This window comes from Canis aureus, chromosome 9, assembly GCF_053574225.1.
Source record: "Canis aureus isolate CA01 chromosome 9, VMU_Caureus_v.1.0, whole genome shotgun sequence".
Lineage (NCBI taxonomy): Eukaryota > Metazoa > Chordata > Mammalia > Carnivora > Canidae > Canis > Canis aureus.
The window spans coordinates 8,326,560-8,345,750 of NC_135619.1; the positions used below are offsets into that span (position 1 = coordinate 8,326,560).

At 38.3% G+C, this 19,191-nt stretch overlaps 1 long non-coding RNA gene and 1 pseudogene across 2 annotated transcripts in view; both read left to right on the forward strand.

The window, feature by feature from the left end:
• Positions 1-19,191, forward strand: part of LOC144320376 (uncharacterized) — a 216,634-nt gene that overhangs the window by 164,774 nt on the left and 32,669 nt on the right. Inside the window, exon 5 of one of the 2 annotated variants that reach the window (XR_013385880.1) lies at positions 12,955-13,062. The exons of the other annotated variant lie outside the window; for it this stretch is intronic. This is a non-coding gene — a long non-coding RNA (uncharacterized LOC144320376). Of the gene's footprint in view, positions 1-12,954; positions 13,063-19,191 lie in introns of those variants that run through there. 2 annotated transcript variants of the gene reach the window in all.
• LOC144321494 (U4 spliceosomal RNA) lies at positions 18,261-18,379 on the forward strand (annotated as a pseudogene).

The following is a 19,191-nucleotide window of genomic DNA, read 5'->3' on the forward strand; positions in this document are numbered from 1 at the left end:
CATTGAAAATAGTCACTGACATAAATACTACTAAAGTGAATTCAAGAAAATTGCTTTTTGTATTTTAAGTTGATAAGAGTATATCCCCATCAGCAAGTACCTATGTGCTTACTTTGCATAGTGGTATATGCTGTGTGCATAACATGTACTATATGAGCAGTGAATATATGCAACTTGCTTTTTAAAAAAGTAAGCTGTGGGATGCATGGGTGGATCCGTGGGTTAAGGGTCTGACTCTTGGTTTGGCTCAGGTCATGCTCTAAGCGTAGTGGGATCAAGGCCCATGTCGGGCTACATGCGCTTATCCCAGAGGTTGCTTGGGATTCTTTCTCCCTCTTCCTCTGCTCCTCCCCCAGCTCACACACTCTCCCTTTCAATAAATAAATAAAATCTTTTAAAAAAAGTAAGATGGAATAGCATATGCTAAATGTTAGCAAAAATAAGAAGCATAGGACTTGGGAGAGGAGAGGGATGGATGCCTTGAATTTTGCAGGGAGCAGGAAGGTGGATAGGGCTTACATGGAATGGGTGATGTGTAAGTGTGTGTGTGTGTGAGTATGGTAGTGGTGAGGGTGAGGAGGGGAAACCAGACTAGCTATTTTTCACTGAATACATCTGAACGTGAAAAATTCTTTTCTTGGGATGCCTGGGTGACTCAGTGGTTGAGCATCTGCCTTCAGCTCAGGGGGTGACCCGGGATCTGGGATCGAGTCCCACATCTGGCTCCTTGTGAGGAGCCTGCTTCTCCCTCTGCCTGTGTCTCTCATGAATAAATAAATGAAATATTTTTTTAAAAAAGTGTTTTCTCTAGATTTGGCTTGTCGTATTCTATAAAACGGAATAACATTTCCCCTCAGAAATTATATCACCTCAAAATGTAAAAGTTCTATCTACAAGACAGATTACAAGAGAACAACAATGATTAGCAGTCCATGCTTTCTAGGTGTGTGTCACCCCTTACTGAAGGAAGTGTGCTGAAGACAGTTTGGGAGAGATACTTCTGTCTAAATGGTGCTTAGACATAACACAGTGGCCTTGATGATGTGCTTTATATAAGGCAATTTGTAGAGGAGCTTTGTGCGTGTATGTGTTGTGTAGTAAATCCACAGCCAACTGCAGATTTATGAGCATCGTTATCCTGCTGTACAGATAGCACCTCCATTGAATTTAATGAGCTGAAATAGGTGAACAGTTTATTCTAATCTGCTGGTGCCTGGGACTCCTGTAGTCCTGGAATCATAGAACATTTGTCCTTCTCTTGTTTTAAAAACAAAGGTGCCTTTCTGATAAACAAGCTTCTCTTGAGGGTAATGACATAAGGAGTGATTTTGAAGATGTTCCCTTCAGCGCATCGATTGAAAGCTAACCTGAGGCAGCTACCTGTTGCAAAGTTGAGAGGTGATTTGTCAAATCCAACATCCATGGCAGATTTGCTTTAATTGATTCTTGTTCCTTTGTGTGAGTTTATTACCTTGAGAATGTCTTAGATTCTCTCACCCGTATGTTTCCTTTACTATTAAGAACAAACATCGGCAAGAAATACATAATAATAATTATGTATTTACATAATATGTATTTACCTAATAATTGATTCGACCATGTTTATCATGGTTAGATGAAAAGTCCATGAAAGACATATTTAAGAGATCTAACTGAAGTTCCCGCCATGTTTTCAGACCCCTGAGAAATGAATTCAGGAAAAGAAACAAAGAGTAAAACTTTTAAGGTCTCTAATGGGAGCTTTGAAATCCCACAGGGCTGCATTTATGGGAAGCGTGCTGGTGAAGTAGAACAACTTGTATATATCAGCGGCAGTGCTCATGGTACTTTGAGTGGGATGTTGTGTGTGTCTGTGTGGATGCATGTGTGTGCACATGTGCACAAGTTTGTCGAGTTTCTTGTAGGACTTTTAGAATCAACCCAGTTATTGCATCCATCCCAACCAAAACCATCCCAACACGGTTGCCCAAACAACACTTAAGATATAATTAATTGCAGATGGCAAAAGAGTAAACACTTCTTTGATATAAGAAATCTCTAACTTGTAAGTTCATGTTTACAAAGGTGACTGGTGGGTTAAAATGAAGAACATACTTTTTTGTATCACGAAGGATAGAAATGATGACTGTCTCCTTTGGCAGCTGACATTCGCCTGGTGTCCTTTGCTATCTGTGGTTCGGTCTCCCAGTTCTTAGACTAAAGCAATTTAATTCCAACATTTAAATCTCTTTTTCTCTTCCTAAATTAGATGGCCAAATTAGATTCTTCTTAAAGTCTTTTAGCTTAAGGAGACTTTAAGGAGTCCTATTTCAGGAGTCTGTTGACTTAGGACCAGATTTTGGCCTGATCAGAACTTGTCACGGGCTCCTACCTTTCTCCCAGAGACCTGGTTCCCACCTTGCATCCCAGGTACTGATATGATCACTATCTGGCTTTCATTTGCTTTCCATCCTGCCTTACTTCTCTAACGCTGCCCTTGCCAGCCTCTGGAAGCTTGTTCCCACTGGCCCATGGGGCCATTTGTTTGCTGCCCATTGTGGAACATTTTTGCCGTCAGCTACCACCTGGTCATCTGGTTATCTCTTACATCTTGGTTGAAGATACCGTGACCACCTGCTTATTGCTATTTCTTCCTAAGGATTGTTTTTAGGTTCTCCCTCAATTACCTCTTTGTCCTAGCAGGTTTCCAGCTCCTGCTTATTCTAGGACAGGCCAGTACACCAACCTCAATAGCTGTCTCACTCTGCTATAAAGCTGATGCAGCTGGAATCAAGGGCCTGGCTGTAAGAAGTGTGGAAGCCAGGCAGGAGGACAGTAATTAAACAAATCTAAAAACAAATTGAATAAGAAATAGTTGCTTAATTTTTAAAGCTGGTGCTTAAAGTAAAGTAGTGTTAATTAGAGGAAAAGAGGAGATACATGTAAATTATTTTAAAAATCTGAATGATCTGAGCCTTTGAGGCAAAGTTTTCAGTAACTGATGGCAATGACTGTTATGGTTAATTTCCCTTCAAGCTTATGGATTTACTCTTCCTTGATATGGAAATATCATTAGTGATACTCTTAGGCTGATCAACCATAATTAGGATAATTTTTTTTGCCTCACAAATGAAATAAAAGAGATTTTTCCTCCTACAGGATTTTTGGGCAAAACATGAATAGCAAGTAGAAGGAAGGAAATCATTAAAAATAAATGTGTATATGTGAGTAAACAAAACTGTAAGACCTTGATGGGGACATGGGAGTAGCAGATAATGCACCTAAATGCTATCCTTCTTATTGTGGAGGAGGAAATATTTTGTTTTACTCACTTAATGTCTGAAATCAAAAAAGACAAAAAGTAACTAGTTATAAGTGAGTCTCCCGTATAGCTTTCTACTTCCACTAGGTTGCCTTCCTCAGAAACAACAAATATTATAAATTCCTTATGTATCTTTCCAGAGAAATTCTATACATATACCATCTTTTGTATGTATATATGCCTTAATATACACACATGAATGAAGTATTTGGATGAATTTGTATTTAATTGGTATTACAGTCTCTAAGGACCAATAGTTTCTTGTCAAGATATTTGGTAAAAAAGTGATGTCAGGCTTTTTTGGTAAACCTTGTTAGAATTATATTTCTTTCGGGTTTCATTTTTGAGTTCCAACGTATGCCATCATTATTGTAGATTAATGTCAATAAAATGATGATTTGGTTGATCTTAATCATGTCTGCCTGTTCCCTCTGGAGGGACCTGGGACCTTATACTGTTCTTGGCCACACACTTTCTAATATGTTTTGATATAAATCAGTTTCCCTCCATCCTTGGGGCTCAACAGTTATCCTGGGGTTCCTGCTTTCCCATTGCCCTACAGATTCTCTTCATTGTTCTTTTAGTTGGATACATTATTTCTTATGTTTTGTGTATTCCTCCTTCTTAGTTTCTCTTTTCTCAATTTATTTCCTCATTTTGGTGGAATGCAACTACCGGTGATTTCCAGATAGATGATAGATAATTTTGAGATCTGTATCTCTGTATTTCTTTATTTAGTTTTCCACCCAACATGTATAGAGTTCTACGTTGCAAATCTTTATCCTTCAGAATTTTGAAGATATTGTTCCATTTTCTTTGATCTTGCAGAGTTTCTGGTAAGTCAGAAGCTATTCTGATGACTTTTTCTGTGTATGTGACCTGGGTTTTTTTTTTTTTTAAATTAAAGACTTATTTATTTGAGAGAGAGACAGAGCGCAACATACAACAAACATGAGTGGGGAGAAGGGCAGAGGGAGAGGGGGACAGAGAGAGAATCTCAAGCAGACTCCCCACTGAGCACAGAGCCCCATGTAGTGCTCTATGTCACAATCTTGAGATCATGACCTGAGCTAAAACCAAGAGTCTGATGCTCCACTGGCTGAGCCACCCAAGCACCCTGTGACCAGTTTTTTAATTCTAGGAAGGCTTTATATCTTTTCTGTGTCCTCAATGTTTTGAAATTTTGTAATGATGTGCCTTAGGTGTGGACCTACTTCCCTCTATTGTGTTGAGCATTTTATAACTCCTTTCAAGCTAGAAACTTAGGTCTATTTGTCCTGGAGGGTTTTGTGAACGATTTAATTTATGATAGCCTTCCCTCTATTTTTTCTCTTTGGAACTCTTACTCAGATTATTCTAATATTTGGATGCTAGTTCACTTGTATGTTCTTCATTTTTTAAAATTTCTTCTTCTTTATTTTCCATTTCTTTATTGTTATCTTTCCATCTCTGTACTTTCTTCATGATTTTCTCAAATGTATCTTCCAAACATCCTATTGATTATAAAAAATTCTGTTATGTTTTTAATTTCTAACAGCTTCTTTCTTATTAGCACCATATCTTATGGATGTAATGTCTCCTCTTAATGCTCTGAGGATATTAACTATGGATTGTTTTTAAGCTTTTTCTCTAAGCTTTTTATAAGTTATTTTTTCCTGATTTTTGTCTTTATCTTTCTTGTTAACTGATTTCTTCAAACGCTCATTGATCTTTGGTTGTCTGCTAGAAATTAAAAGTGAGCCTAAAGCTTTTATCGATTGTGTGGGGCTTTGAGCTTCACTGTAGGGTGATCTCATGCTTATGTCCTTGTTACCTTGTTCTCTGAGGTTGCCTAGAGTTTTCTCAGCTTGGCTCCTGCTTGGGGAATGGAGGTCTGGCTCACAGAGCTGTAGAAAAGTAAGGCTAGAGGCTGAAGGTTTTAGTACTTAGAACAAAGCATTCAAAGTACATTTATACTTTAATTACCCTTTATATATGACACACAGTTCTTCGGTTGTCTGTTCCTGGTTCAGAAATCCTGTTTGACTCATTCAAGATGAAACCCTAGGATTCTGCTGGCACTGGGAAAAGCTAGTCATCTGTGAGCATGCTTTGGGAGAAAGGGTCTAACTGCAACTCAAACAACTATAATACATTTTTTCCTTATTTTAGCTTCTCTGTCTCCATTGCTCACTCATAGTTCTAGATGTAGCTGGAATTTACAGTGTAAATAAGGTTATTTATCAGCATTCTCTCACTGTTGACTTCAGATTCTCCTGCTTTGGGTCTGGAGATCCATTTCTTCTCATGCTTTGTTTTCATCTTCCAAAATTGTGTCACATCGTTTTCTCTAGTAACTCCCATCCTGGTAGAAATCTACCTGTCTTAAAAAAAATCCCTTTATTGTACTTTAATGGATTTGGATAAAGAAGGAAAATTATGTGCTGTATTAAATCTTCCATCTTAATGAGGAAGCCCGTAGGTGGCTGTTTGGGATGGTGGGTTTATGATTGATTTGCATTTGCATTTGCATATCTATATTATAACTTTTTATGTTTAGAAGTATTTTGCTTTGGTATAAAACAAAACACAATCCATTAAGAATTATTTTGAAAAATATAAAAACTTTCCTACTCCCTCAAATGAAAATTACTTAAGGTAAAGTGAACAGGGTGATATGTAATGAAAGAGTGGAATCATTATATGATCACTATGCATGAGCTGAGGAAGAAATTATTGGGGGGTGGGGGAGGCAGCCATCGTTTGTAGCAACCACTAGATGGTGCTATTGGGCAAGGTCAGCTTGGTTGTGGTTTGGGTTTCCTTGAGGTAAGGTGGTGTTTTGAGGTCTGACAGGGTTGAGGGACATCCTGTAGCCACACACAACCTTTTTATGTATGGTATTTATATAAGCTTGGCATGCTTTCATTTTAATATACTTTGTCCATTCCCAGATAAGTATGAGTTTTAGTGGCATTTTTCAGATGTTGCTTGTAATAGTTACTCTGAGATTTTGGCCTGAAGGTAAAGAGGTCTAGTTTATTTAAATGATATATTCAGCAGGAACTCTATTAAGTGCTTTGAAAGAGCTTACTTTTGATAATCAAGGTAATAATGAATGCAGGAGAAAAAGCTGATAAAATCCACCCACAATTCTAAAATCTCACTGGTTAAAGTCTGTTTTTTTCTTTCTTGACATTTTATCTGTTTCTGCTCTGGATACCAGGTGGATCTTGAATTACCCAATAATTGAAAAATATAGCAGGTGAAGGGGGACAAAAGCAATTCTGCTAGCTGGTGCTAAATATGACCTAACTGCTTATATTCTTAAAATAAGAGAAATACCTCGGGGTTGGGAGCCCAACTGCTCACTACCTTTATGGATCTCTCTCTGTTTTTAACAGCTTTTTATTAAAAAGCACATTTTAAGGCAGCTCTTGATGTTCAATTTTTTTTTTTTTACCTATTTTCATCTGGTTAAATACTGATGTAATTAAATGTAGCTTAGGTTAAATTTATATAAATATATATAGGGTCACTGAAAGGACTCGGTCTCTGCATTAAAAAGCCATGGCTGAGCCTCAGTTTTATAGAAACTGATTACAATATGCTCCACACAGAATAATGGAATTCTCTGAATCTCAACAATTTAAAAATTTTGCTTTTTTTTCTCCTTCATATTCTTTGTGGGAGAATAAACTAATGTAGCTAGTGAGCAACAAATTAGTTGAAAGGCACTGAAAGCAGGTTATGAAAGTTCTGTTAATGGTGAGATACAGAAAGGACCAATACACAGACAACACAGTTTATTGAAACTGTGATTTTATTACTTTTTCTTTTTCCTGCCGACCTTCTTTGTCACATTTATAATGGCAATTAAACAGGAATAAAATGTTGGTTTGAGGCTAACTGCCCCAAATGAGTTAGACTGAAAGGATAAGATAAAGATATAGTTCTTAATTATTTCTTGATGAAGCTTAAAGGAAATAGGAATTGGGGAAAGGAATGGGAACAATATATTTGGCTTCTGGTGGTATATGCAGTTGATTTGCAGATTATGCAGTTGTGGTTCAAAGACAAAATTTTATCTCCTAAAATACCACTACCACTTGGCAGAAATGCTTTATCACTGGAAAATAGCCATGGAAAAAATGAATATATAGACATGTATAGTGGATTTGTACCTATGTAAATATCCATGGTTCTGCAGGTGGGGCAATGGTGGGTCTCATTTGATTAATTCTTGATTTTTCTTACTGTTTCTCCTATATTGTTCATGTTTTTATCTTATTCTGTCCAGGAGAATATTTAAACTTTGTTTTTCAAATATTCCATGGAAATTCTCTTGTTTTTAGAGAGAGAGAGAGAGAGAACAGTGAGGGGTGGGGCAGAGTGAGAAGGAGAGACAAAAATCTTAAGCAGGTTCCATGCTCAGCATGGAGTCCAACTCGAGGTTCCATATTTCTACCCTGAGATCATGACCTGAGCCAAAATCAAGACTCAGACACTTAACTGACTGAGCCACCCAGGCACACCACTATGGAAATTTTCATTTGGAAGAACATATTTTTCATTTTCAAGAGTCTTTCTCTGAATTTTTTTCCTCCTATAGCATACTCTTCTCATTTCATTTGAAGCTATTAATTAAAAGGAATTTTTTAAGGGGGGGGAGGATTTTTCTTTATATCTCTACATTATCTCTTTTCCACTTGAATTCCTTTTGCATGTGTCTGTTTTAAACTTTATCTTTCCTTGCTCCACACATGATTCTGAATGCTTTCTATCTAAAATCTCATTTAATCTTTACAACAACATTACAAAGGAGAAATCTTAAATTCCCTTTTACAGATAGGAACACTGAGCTGAAACAAAGGTTAATTAGCCTATCCACAGTCACACACTTAATGAATGTTGGAGTCAGTAGGTGAGCTGTGAGAACTCTGTGTGCATAGCTCAGGCCTCACAGCTGCTGGGTTTCTCTGTGGGAATGCAGAGAAGGAATCAGATGCTTTGCTGACGGGTCCTGTGTTGGCATCCATAGCTGTTACTCAGAGAGAAATCCTCTGATCTCCTACGTTGAGGGATTGTGAGTCTGGGGAAGGTATCAGTTTCCCCACCATTCAATAGGCAGATGCTTTTCAAAGCCTCATGCTTCATCCCTTCTTTCCATTGTGCCAAGTTTTTTCAAATTTGGAGACTTCTCAGTTCTATTTTTCTAAAGCATAAAAATGATCCTTTTGTGGTGGTAGAGGACAAGTTGTCACCTGACTACTTGGAATGACAGAGGAGAAGTGTGTGGGGGGGTCTAAGTCTTTCTTCTACAGACTTTCATTGACCCCATTTTCTGTCCATCCTTCACCCCACCTTCAGAGGTGTCTGCTGCTTCCAGTTCTTGAGCCTACCCTAAATTCTGAGAGATGGATTGTTGTATGAGTTTCCTATTACTGTGGGAACAAATTACCACAAACTATTGGTTTAAAATGACACAAATTTATATCTCCTAGCTCTGGAAGTCAAAAGTCAAAATTGAGTCATATTGGGACTAAAATCAAGATGTAGGCAGGGCTCTGTTACTTTTGGTGGCTCCAGGAGAGAATTTGTTTCCTTGATTTTTCTAGATTCTAGAGGCTGTTTGCATTCTCTGGCTTATTGCCCCATGTCACACCAACTCATGCTTCCATCAGGTGTCTCCTTTTTGGCTCTGCTTCTCCTGCCCCGTCCTGGGATTATTACACCCCTGGGTAATTCAGGATGCAGTCATCATGTCAAGATCCTTAGCTTACTCACACTTGTAAAGTCCCATTTGCTGTGTAAGGTAATATAGGACTACTCTGGGAATAAAAAATGGATATTTGTTGGGGGGGCATTATGGAGCTTACCACAATCAGCTTGCTTCTTATGGACTGACTTTCCTTCTTATGATTTTATTTATCTGAGAGAGAGCTAGCATGAATGGGTTGGGGGGGGGGGGGGGCAGAGGGAGAGGGAGAAGCAGACTCTCCGCTGAGCAGGGAGCCTGACACAGGCTCGATCCCAGGACCCTGAGATCATGACCTGAGCTGAAGGCAGACAGATGCTTGACCACCTGAGCCACCTAGATGACCCCAGACTTTCTCCTCTACAGTCAGTTTGGTTGCAGTTTTGCTTCTCTACAGTCAATTGCCATGCCTTTATCTGATTTTCATCCTCTGCATTGCTGTTGACATGTCTTATGTTTGGTTATCTCATCTTTCATTCTCTTTTTTCTGGGTTTATACCTTTTACAGTCTTCTGTCATTTTTGAAGTATATCAAACTTCCATTTTTAGCTGGAAATCCTCATTTATGTTATAGATAAGAAATCTCAGATGTAGAGAAATTATATGTCTTGCTCAAAGTTATAAAGACAATTAGTGATAGAAATGAATCTTTAAGAACAGAAACAATTCTAGTAATATAAAGAAAATGGAATTTCAAAGTTGAATTAGCACAGAAACTACCTTAGTTCCTTATGATAGATTTAGGATATTTTTTCCTAATCAGGAGATTTTTATTTTTTTACTTTATTTATTTATTTATTTATTTATTTATTTATTTATTTATTTTTAATATATATATTTTTTGGCCAATGTGGCCAATTTTATTTTTAATATTTTTTTTAATCAGGAGATTTTTAGAGCCGATCTTTTTGTTATCATTTTAAAGATGTGAATGTCACCATGTCTCATGGAACCATTCTGAAAGTTAACAGATGAAAGTTTCTTTGAAAGGCTTAGAGTGCTTCTATAGAAATATGAGAAGCACAGTGTTACTTAGCCAATGCTGGCAATATCCTCTCAATTCTCACTTGTAAAAAAAATCAGAAAATGTGAGTTAGATATGGACAAGAAGTAACTTGGAATTCAGTTTAATCAATTACTAAAACATTATTCAGAAGACTGTGGTCTACATTTTCAAGCCCAGAATTGACCAAATTCTCTATTTTATAACTCAGTAAATAAACTAAGCTTTTACTGGAGAGAATGTGAGCTGTAAATAAGCAAAAGAACAATAAAGTATTCCTAGGGATCTAATCATTTTGGTGTCTAAAATAGAACTTCCAGGCAGAGAATGTAATTATAAATTGGTAAGGGTATATAGAATCTTATACTAAAGGATGCTAACTAGGCTTTCCCCATACTGTGTGCCTTTTAGCCTTCCTAGAAGGTGAGAAAAATGAAACTTGTGTCTTTATCTGTCTGGAGATTTGTACAAAAATGGGAAATGGAGCCAAACATAGAAGCAGTTCTCATATCTTAGGTCTAGAGGGAGAGGATAGGGACAGGAGGACTGAGAGGGAGAGGGAGAAGAGATGGCGGGGGTTGGGGGGGGATCTTGAGGGGAGGGGTAGAGAGGCTGCTACTGAAGATATTTCTATGAGGGAAAAAGAGTTCATTAACTTTTCTTGCTTTTGAAAGTCTACAGCTCTGTCTTAATTACTGATAGTGATTCCTGCTCAAAGACAGTTTTATTCCTTCTTCCTTTCCCTTCTCGATGGGCATTCTCACATTTTGTAAACCTATTTTCTGCAATAGGAGGTCACAATTCAGAGCACAGCTAATCATTCATGGTGGGGGAAGAAAAAAGGAGTCCTTCTAAGCTAAGTTATTTTAACATCTTGCTAAGCACATATTCTATGACTCTTAGATATGGCCATGGATTACTATTAGTCACCCAACTCCTGTCATATTCCAGAAAGTATTAGGACTATAAATGACCATAAGGTTCAAATTTATTTATATTTAAGACTCAGACTTTATTTATATTAAGACTCAGACTCTGCTTTTTTGTTTCACTGCAGCTTACAATTCTTTTACTTAATAGTTGAGAAGAATAGAATATGAATATGCTGGGAGAAGAAGGAAAATAATTTTACCAAAATCTTCTTGTTTTCATTCTCTGTATAGACACAGGTAGAAACTAGTGCTGATTTGGGTTTCTTTGTGGAAATAGAGTTACATGGTGGAACTGTGCTGAGAAATAGGGTATGGTGGGGTATAGAACATGCTACCCCCAAATATGGCACTTTGGCACATTGAGAAAATGGCAGAAGCTGCTATTCTCTCCTGAAATGGGTCATAAAACCCTCATGTGAGAGGTGACTACTCCATTTTTGGTGGAAAGGAGCATCCGTATCTCAAGATAGAGTGATGCCAAGAAGAATTTGCATAAATAAATCTTGCTGAGTTTCCTCCAGTTTACAACACTTGCCTCATATTCTCTATCACATCTATATGACTGTCTACTCTCCATCAAACTTGGCATAAAAATCCTCAGATTTAACTCTTTCTTCAGGTCTTCATTTCTTTATGAAGGCTCTCATGCTACATAAATCATATTAAATAAGTGTATATGCTTTTCTCCTGTTAATCTGTCTTTGTGCATTCAGTTGGGAGGCACCCTAAGAGGCTCCAGGAAAACTTTTTCCTCCCTTGTTAGTGGATCTTGGAGTTGGGGCTCATTTGGACCTTCAAAGAAGACAGAGTCTCTAGCTGTGGAGGAAAGCAAATAGATAGACACAAAAAAAGAATGCCTAGCTTTAAACCATTTTCTGTGGAAATAGTCATTCTTTGACTTACCTTTTCTCACTGACAGGCTGAGCAAAGACAAGGAGCTTCTATGCTTATAGATGAAGGGAATTATCAGAGGAGCTGTTTTCTCCTTTTCTCCTCTATGCATTGTAAGAGCAGGAATGCAAGAGTGTCAGATTATTCACTGGTTAGTCTTTAACTACTGCTCCCCTGCTTCCAATGGCTCAAGATTTCTATGTTTAAGTTAAAGAGGCTAGTTTGGTGTAGCTATGAGAAGAGACCAGATAATTTTCTTTACGGCCTTCTATGTATGCAGACTCTCTAGGTAAGGATGCTAATAACCCATATTTACTGAGTGCTTATCGTGTGCTGTGGACTCTGCTAAGGCCCCTGTTTCCCATGACAACTCTATGAAATACGCATCCATATAATCCTTATTTTATATACCGGAAATGGAGGCAAAGAAAATTCATTTGCCTACCCTAGGTCACACAGCAAAGATGTGGTAGAGAACAGATTTGAATCCAAGCAGTATGGCTCTAGAAACTCTGCTTTTGACCACTCTCCATATAGCCTTAAAGGAAGGAAGACCTAAGCTATATTCTTTCATATGCCCTGTGCTTTAGTCAAACTGGCTTATGTTATGTTCTTCATGGACACAGCTTATGATTTCTCAACTCTGTACCTTCACTCATGTTTTTCTCTGCTCAAAATACCTTTCTTTCCAAATATATTTCCTCTTGTTCTATTACCACCCCTTCCCTAGTCAAACAATATCCAGTTCAAGAAGCTTTCGTAAGACCCTTAGTAGAAATTGATCTCTCTCCTTTTTGAACTTCTGAGATATTTTATATTTTCCTCCTTAGTAGTACTTACTGTTCTCTGTTTTTTTATTCATCCCTCCCAATTAAATTGTAAATTACTTGGAAACAGGACCATTTATTTTTGTATCACTATACATTCCTGGCATAGGCAGTGCCTGTGGCACAACTTTGCTTAATTAATATCACTGGTAGACATGTCCAAATTGTACATATTTTGCTGTAGGGAAAATCAAAGTGACCAATAATGATTCACATATACTCTCTCTTTTCTGTGTTTCTACACATGATTGCTTCCTGAATAGGTGTCTCATTGGGTCACTGATTTCCAGAAGGATGTCCATGGATCTACAATCACAGGCTGAAGTTTATTTAATGACAGAAAATAGATTTTCAGAGATGGTTACATAAGGCAAGTGATAACAGGGATTAGACAGAGATATGGCCTCCCCAGTCTTAAAAAATTTCCTATAGGGAATGGCTATTTTATAGAGCACAGACATGGTGGTAGAGGAAACTCATGGGACTGCTCAACCACCCTCCTGTTCTGTGGAGCACTGCCAATTAAAGCAAGGAAACAAAGATGATGAAACCCTAGTCAAGGTGAGCCTGGCCCTTCTCGGTTGCTTGCTACATTTCATTCAATCCATGTTTTTAATGTGAATATTCTGGCTTTTTTATTTGCATGCCCTTTTCAGTTCTCTCTCCCCTTTTCTCATAAAAATTTTATTTTCATTCTAATTAACTTTCCTCCAGATCCCCAGTGTTTATTCAAAGGTCTGCTGCTCTTCTGACTATTTCATCTTTCCAACATCCTGGGGACGTTTTCACTCTTTGGTTTCCCTCCTGCTTCACTTAGTCTTTTGTTGTTTCCATTTCTTTTTCTTTTCTTTTTTTTTTTCAGATAGTAGCCCGAGTCAATAATGGAAACACTTTCTTCTTGCAGCTTCCCTGCTTCTCTTAGAAAAACATCTCCCTGTGTGAATATGAATAGAGTCTGTAAGGAAAAACTCATATTTTCAAAACGCTCAGGAAATTAACAGGAGAGAGCTAGAAGTTGGTGATCAGGAAGGCAAGGCAACAGAATATTCTGAAAAACCTGCGGTAATTTTGAAGCAGGTTCCCAATTTGTGACAAATGACCCTGAAGGAAGAGGGTGCTTAACTCTTAAGATATGGTTAAATGTCCTTCCAAACCATGAAAAATAACAATAGGCAATACAGTCTAGTCAATGGAAAAGAGTTTATTTTGTTGCACTATGCACTGTATTCTTGTTAAGTGCTCTATAAGCCTTTGATGCTTTTGAAATGTATTGGTGCTTTGGGGGAATTGTATTTTGAATGGTTGTGCCCCCCCAAAAAAATTCATATAACCAGTTTCTTCTTATGGAAGTAGTGGGAAATGGGACCTTTAATTAGGTCACTTTCTTCCATGAGTAAGTGGTGGAGTAACCTGGTGGGAAGGTTACTTCATTTTCCACGGTAGTAGAATCCCTTCATGACTTGGCTTATTATCACATGAAAGCGGCTACAATACACTTCAGTACACCTGCCTAAAAAGAATCAATCACAAATAATAGAAAGCTGGTGTCATAGGCCTGGTTGTTGATTGTTTCCTATTAGGATTCACTATACAGAGATATTTAGGAAGAATCATGGACTCTGTAGTTTTAGAGTTGGGCTTTCCCTGGGTGTTTTTCAGGGCCTTTACCATGGGCTGTGCTGATACTCAGTGACACATGGAAGTCTTGCCAAATGTGATCAGTGATACTGGAGAAGGAAGGACAATTTCCTTCATTATTTCCACAGGAATTCTTCAGAGAAGTTGGCTAGTGTAACACGCCTACATACGCCTCTTGGCATTGCCAGTTATATTTTTAAATTCTATATATACAAACTAGTAAACTGTTACCAAGAGATGGATTTCCCAGGTTTCAGAGTATACGCTGAAGGATACTAGAAGTGGGAAATGTCTATGCATGTTATGGGCCCTTTACCAAAAGGGGTTTAATTCCAACTGGCAGGAACAAAATGGAGTAGCTGAGTAATAGAATGAGACCAGTCAGCAGAGTTAGATACAGGTTTGCAGTGAAGTGGAAGATTCACAGGAGTGGAGGTAATATTTTCCATGCAGCTGATGAAGCCAATGAGTAGGGGACTTGGCATGCAGTAAGAAAGAAGCCCAAATGAGACGATGAAGAGATGTGGCAATGCAGGGCTTTTTGGCTTTGGGGTGTCTGGCTCAGGTGCTTATCACAAATACTGTATTCAGAATCCAGTTTCCATATGGCTGGCTAGAGCCCTTTTCAGGATCTGGGGATTTATGGAATTACTTTGTAATGAGAGACTTTGACATGTTTGGTCTCATTTATCTATTTTTATTTTTTTAAAAAAGATTTTATTCATCCATTTGAGAGAGAGAGAGCATGAGCAGGGAGGAGGGTAAGAGGGAGAGGGAGAAAGAGATTCCCTGCTAAGCAGGGAGCACCGATGTGGGGCTGGATCCCGGACCTGGAGATCATGGCCTGAGCCTAAGGCAGGCACTTAACCATCTGAGCCACTCAGGCACCCCTGATCTCCTTTTAACTGAAGAGATCATTTTAGTGGGATAAAACTCTAATGAATGAAAACATTTGCAAAGTGATTTTAATGGGTATCTTTTATTGATTTTAAAAAATCATCCATTTTCAGGATTTTATTTGTTATGCACATTATGGAATTTGGAGAACCTCATCCTCCAGATAATAAATGTGTTTCCTACTATTAAACATTTTTTCTTATGTGTATATGTGTAGGTATTTTATATATTTTATTATTCTTTAATCTTACATTACATAGGCATTTAAGTTGGTTTTGACTTTTCAAGTATAATAAATGTGCTGGGATAAGCAACATTTTGCATAAAGCTTTGTCTGTATTAAAATGATTTCTTCAGGCAAGATAACTATAAATAGGATCACTGGTTTAAAGGCTATAAGCAATTTCAAGCTCTTCATGCATATTGTGTTTTTTTTTTTTCCAGAAAGAGTAAATTAATTTACACTTCTACCATCAAAAGAGAATTACCCACTTCACTGTACCCTTATCAACATTAGGCATTGTCTTCTTTTTTAATCTGTGCTAATTTAGTTGTTTTTCTTTTAATTTGCATTTTAGGTCATTACTTAGATTGAACACTTTTATATATGTTTATTATACACTTACATTTCTTTTTTGAAAAGTAATGCTCCCTGTTAAAATGTGGGAAAGATGTCCTGATGCATTTCATCTGATTACGAACAGTTCTTGGAATGAATGAATGAATGAATGAATGAGTGAATGAATTTATAAGAAGACAAGTTCTTATAATGCTTCTGTGGATTTGTAAGAAGGTAAAAATCTTCCCTTAATTCTGACTGATGTTACTTTAACTCTTAGAACAACTGAAAGCCATCTCCAGGATGGCCAAGAGCATGTGTTAAATGCCGGGTTTCATATGACACTGTGTTGGGGCAAAATAAAAGCAGTTTATCCAGCCACATGCCCTGTGAATTCCCAAGCTTGGCCCCTTGTTAAAAAATAATAGCTGGTGATTACTGCATTTATTTTGAAAAGTAGTTATTCAGTTCCCAGTATCCGGAGATATTAATTAGTACTTTGGTCACCTTGGGATCCGAGGGACTTTAAATACTTCCCTTATTTATCTTTCTCCTTTTCAAGGTTGCCACACAGCGTTGGACTCCGATAGGCAGGTGCAAGCTGGAAAACCGTTGCCAGGCATCCACGATTGCATGTCAATCACCCTCCCACCTAAAGATATGGTACTCACCACTCAGAATGAATCAGAAACAAGAGCTTTAAATAAAAGAGAATTCTTTGTTTTTAACTTTGACAGCACTTCCCCTCAAACATTCCTGAGTACACACAGGGATGAATACCTCTCTGGATTATCAGAACATTACTGAGGTTCCAGCCCCTTGACTTTGGGCTGAAAGCTTCTTCAACCTTGAACTGAAAACTTCCTCTGAGTTGTTGGCTCAGTGACTGTCTTTGCAAAGCCATCCAAGTGGTGCTGCCACATGGGAGCTATTTTAAGGTGTCTTGTAGAGCCTGAGATGTATTTCTGTGCTGTAGCAGACATCTCTCAAAACTTCTGTGTGCGTGGCCAGACAGGTCACCCTGTGCCTTGGATCCCATTTTATTAGGGGAGCAGAGATGCCAACCATCCAGAGGTGGGCACACCAGTGCCACTACCCTGAACAAAGAAACACTGGGCCAGATCACACCATGCTCTGACTTTTGGTCACCACTGCATGACTTCAGCCACATTATTTAGCCTTGCTTTCCTCGTCTGCAAGATAAGGGAGCGGGAGCAGATGGTCACACAGATTTCTCCCATCTGTATGGATGAATGAATCTGACTCTGCTAGCCTCTGTAGACTTAATCTTTTTTTTCTCTTTTTTTTTTTTTTTAAGATTTTACTTATTTATTCAAGATAGAGACAGAGAAAGGCAGAGACAGAGGCAGAGGGAGAAGAAGGCTCCCTGTGGGGAGCCTGATGAGGGACTTGATCCCAGGTCCCCAGGATCACAACCTGAGCCAAAGTCTGATGCTCAACCACTGAACCACCCAGGTGCACACCCCCCCCCCCACCTTTTTTTTTTCTAATCCTCTTACTCCAGAACATTAATCAATTATTTTAAGAATCATTTTAGACTCCTCCCCCATGTGCTAATTATGAACATCAGTCAGGTGTTCACTTTTTCTTCTCTCCAAATGACAGGGATAAAGTTCCTTAAAATCTATAAAGAAATAAAGGGGCCCAGTTGCAATCATGCAGCAAAGTCCTAGTTGTCAGCTTTGGGCTGTGAGGCTAGAGCCTGGATCATGGTATGGCCACAGCAGCAGACACAGACAGAGAAAGTTAGTGTGTAAAGGGATGACACTTACGTGGAGAAAAGCTGGAGAAATGCTTTTCTAATTCAGACAAGACAGATTTTGCATTACAATACAGGCTATGATATACAGGATATGATATGTTGTTGAAGACCAGTACAGCTGTTTTCCACAAAGCTGTGAAGAAAGTAGAGGCAGAAACAGAGGAAACACTGGAAACTAGGATGATACTGGGAAGCTTGAGTCAGTGAGTTTATTCCCAATGAAGCAGGGGGCCATTTGAAATGTGTAGCTGTTTAACACATTTGTCACTGGTTTATCTAAGGTGTAGTTTGGTTTCTTTGTTTATCAATATATCCATAATATATAGACTTTAGAAATGTAAATTTAGATGGAACTAACTGTACATCTGGTTGTTACTCTAAGTTCCATCAGTGACCAAGAGACAATAGGCATCTGAAACTCTAATGTTCTCCAAACCAGCGACCCTGCTTCAACTGGCACTGCAAAGATAGTCCTGTGAATCTATCTGTGTGCACACTTACTAGGTTTATCTTATCAAGGCAATATTTGGAAAATTGATCAACTATGAATAGATATCCAAAATGTAAACTATTTCATGGATAAGCAGGTGTTTCTTTTATCTGTGCTTTTATATCTTTCTATCTTTCTATCTGTTACCAAGATGGTGAACTAGCATGAGCTGCTGTCTCTTTGTATTAAAATTAACACTGAGAGCTTTGCGCAGTGGCAGTATCATAGCCAATGAGGTTTATCTGAGGCGCAATTATTGCTAATTAAAATTAACACTGAGAAATCTTGAGAAGTGAGAGAGAAATGCAGAGTTCAAAAACTAAACAAAACAAAACAAATAGGAAACAATAAACCTTTTGGGAAGCTACTGTTTACATTGAGCTGCTAAAAGTGGAGAGAGCTTCAAAGGATGAAGGGCTGCAGAGGGCAGGGGGAGCATGAGTGAGGGGAAGCTTCTTTGGTTCTGTTTTTCCTTTCCTTGCATTTCCTTGAGCCCAGTGCTACTCTTCACAGAAATCTGTGGCTGTAGCCAAACACTGATGCCGCCTACCCCCGGATAGTAGAAGAGGAGGTAGGTACAAGCTCTGCTTTTTGAGAAGTTGATGAAGCGGATGTTAGGGAGTAGAATCACCTAAAGACTCATTCACTCACATGTATGATGGCTGATGATGGCTTCAGCCACTCTCTTAGCTGGGATTGTTGACTGGAATATCAGTATGTAGTCTGACATGCCACATGGTGACTGGGTTCCAAGAGAAAGAGAGGGAGGCAGAAAGTGTACTACCTCTTATGTAAGTCAGACATTCTGTTTCATTCTGTTTGTCAAGGAGGTCACAAAGTTCTGTCCAGATTCCAGAGGCTGGGAAATAGATTATACCTCTTGATGGGAGAGTAAGAGGAGTCTAGCAGAATATGTAGAACTGGAAATATTGTTGCAGACATTTTGGGAAAATAAACTTGTCACATGAAATCACTTCTAAATAAGGACCAGAAACTGGACTACAAATGTGATCTGTATCAGGTAGTCTGAACCAGTGGAAGAAGAATTTAAATTTAAATTCAAGGACAACACTGCTAGAAGTCTATTTAGACAAGGAATTCAAGCATCTCCTAGGAGAGAACTCATTCCAAGG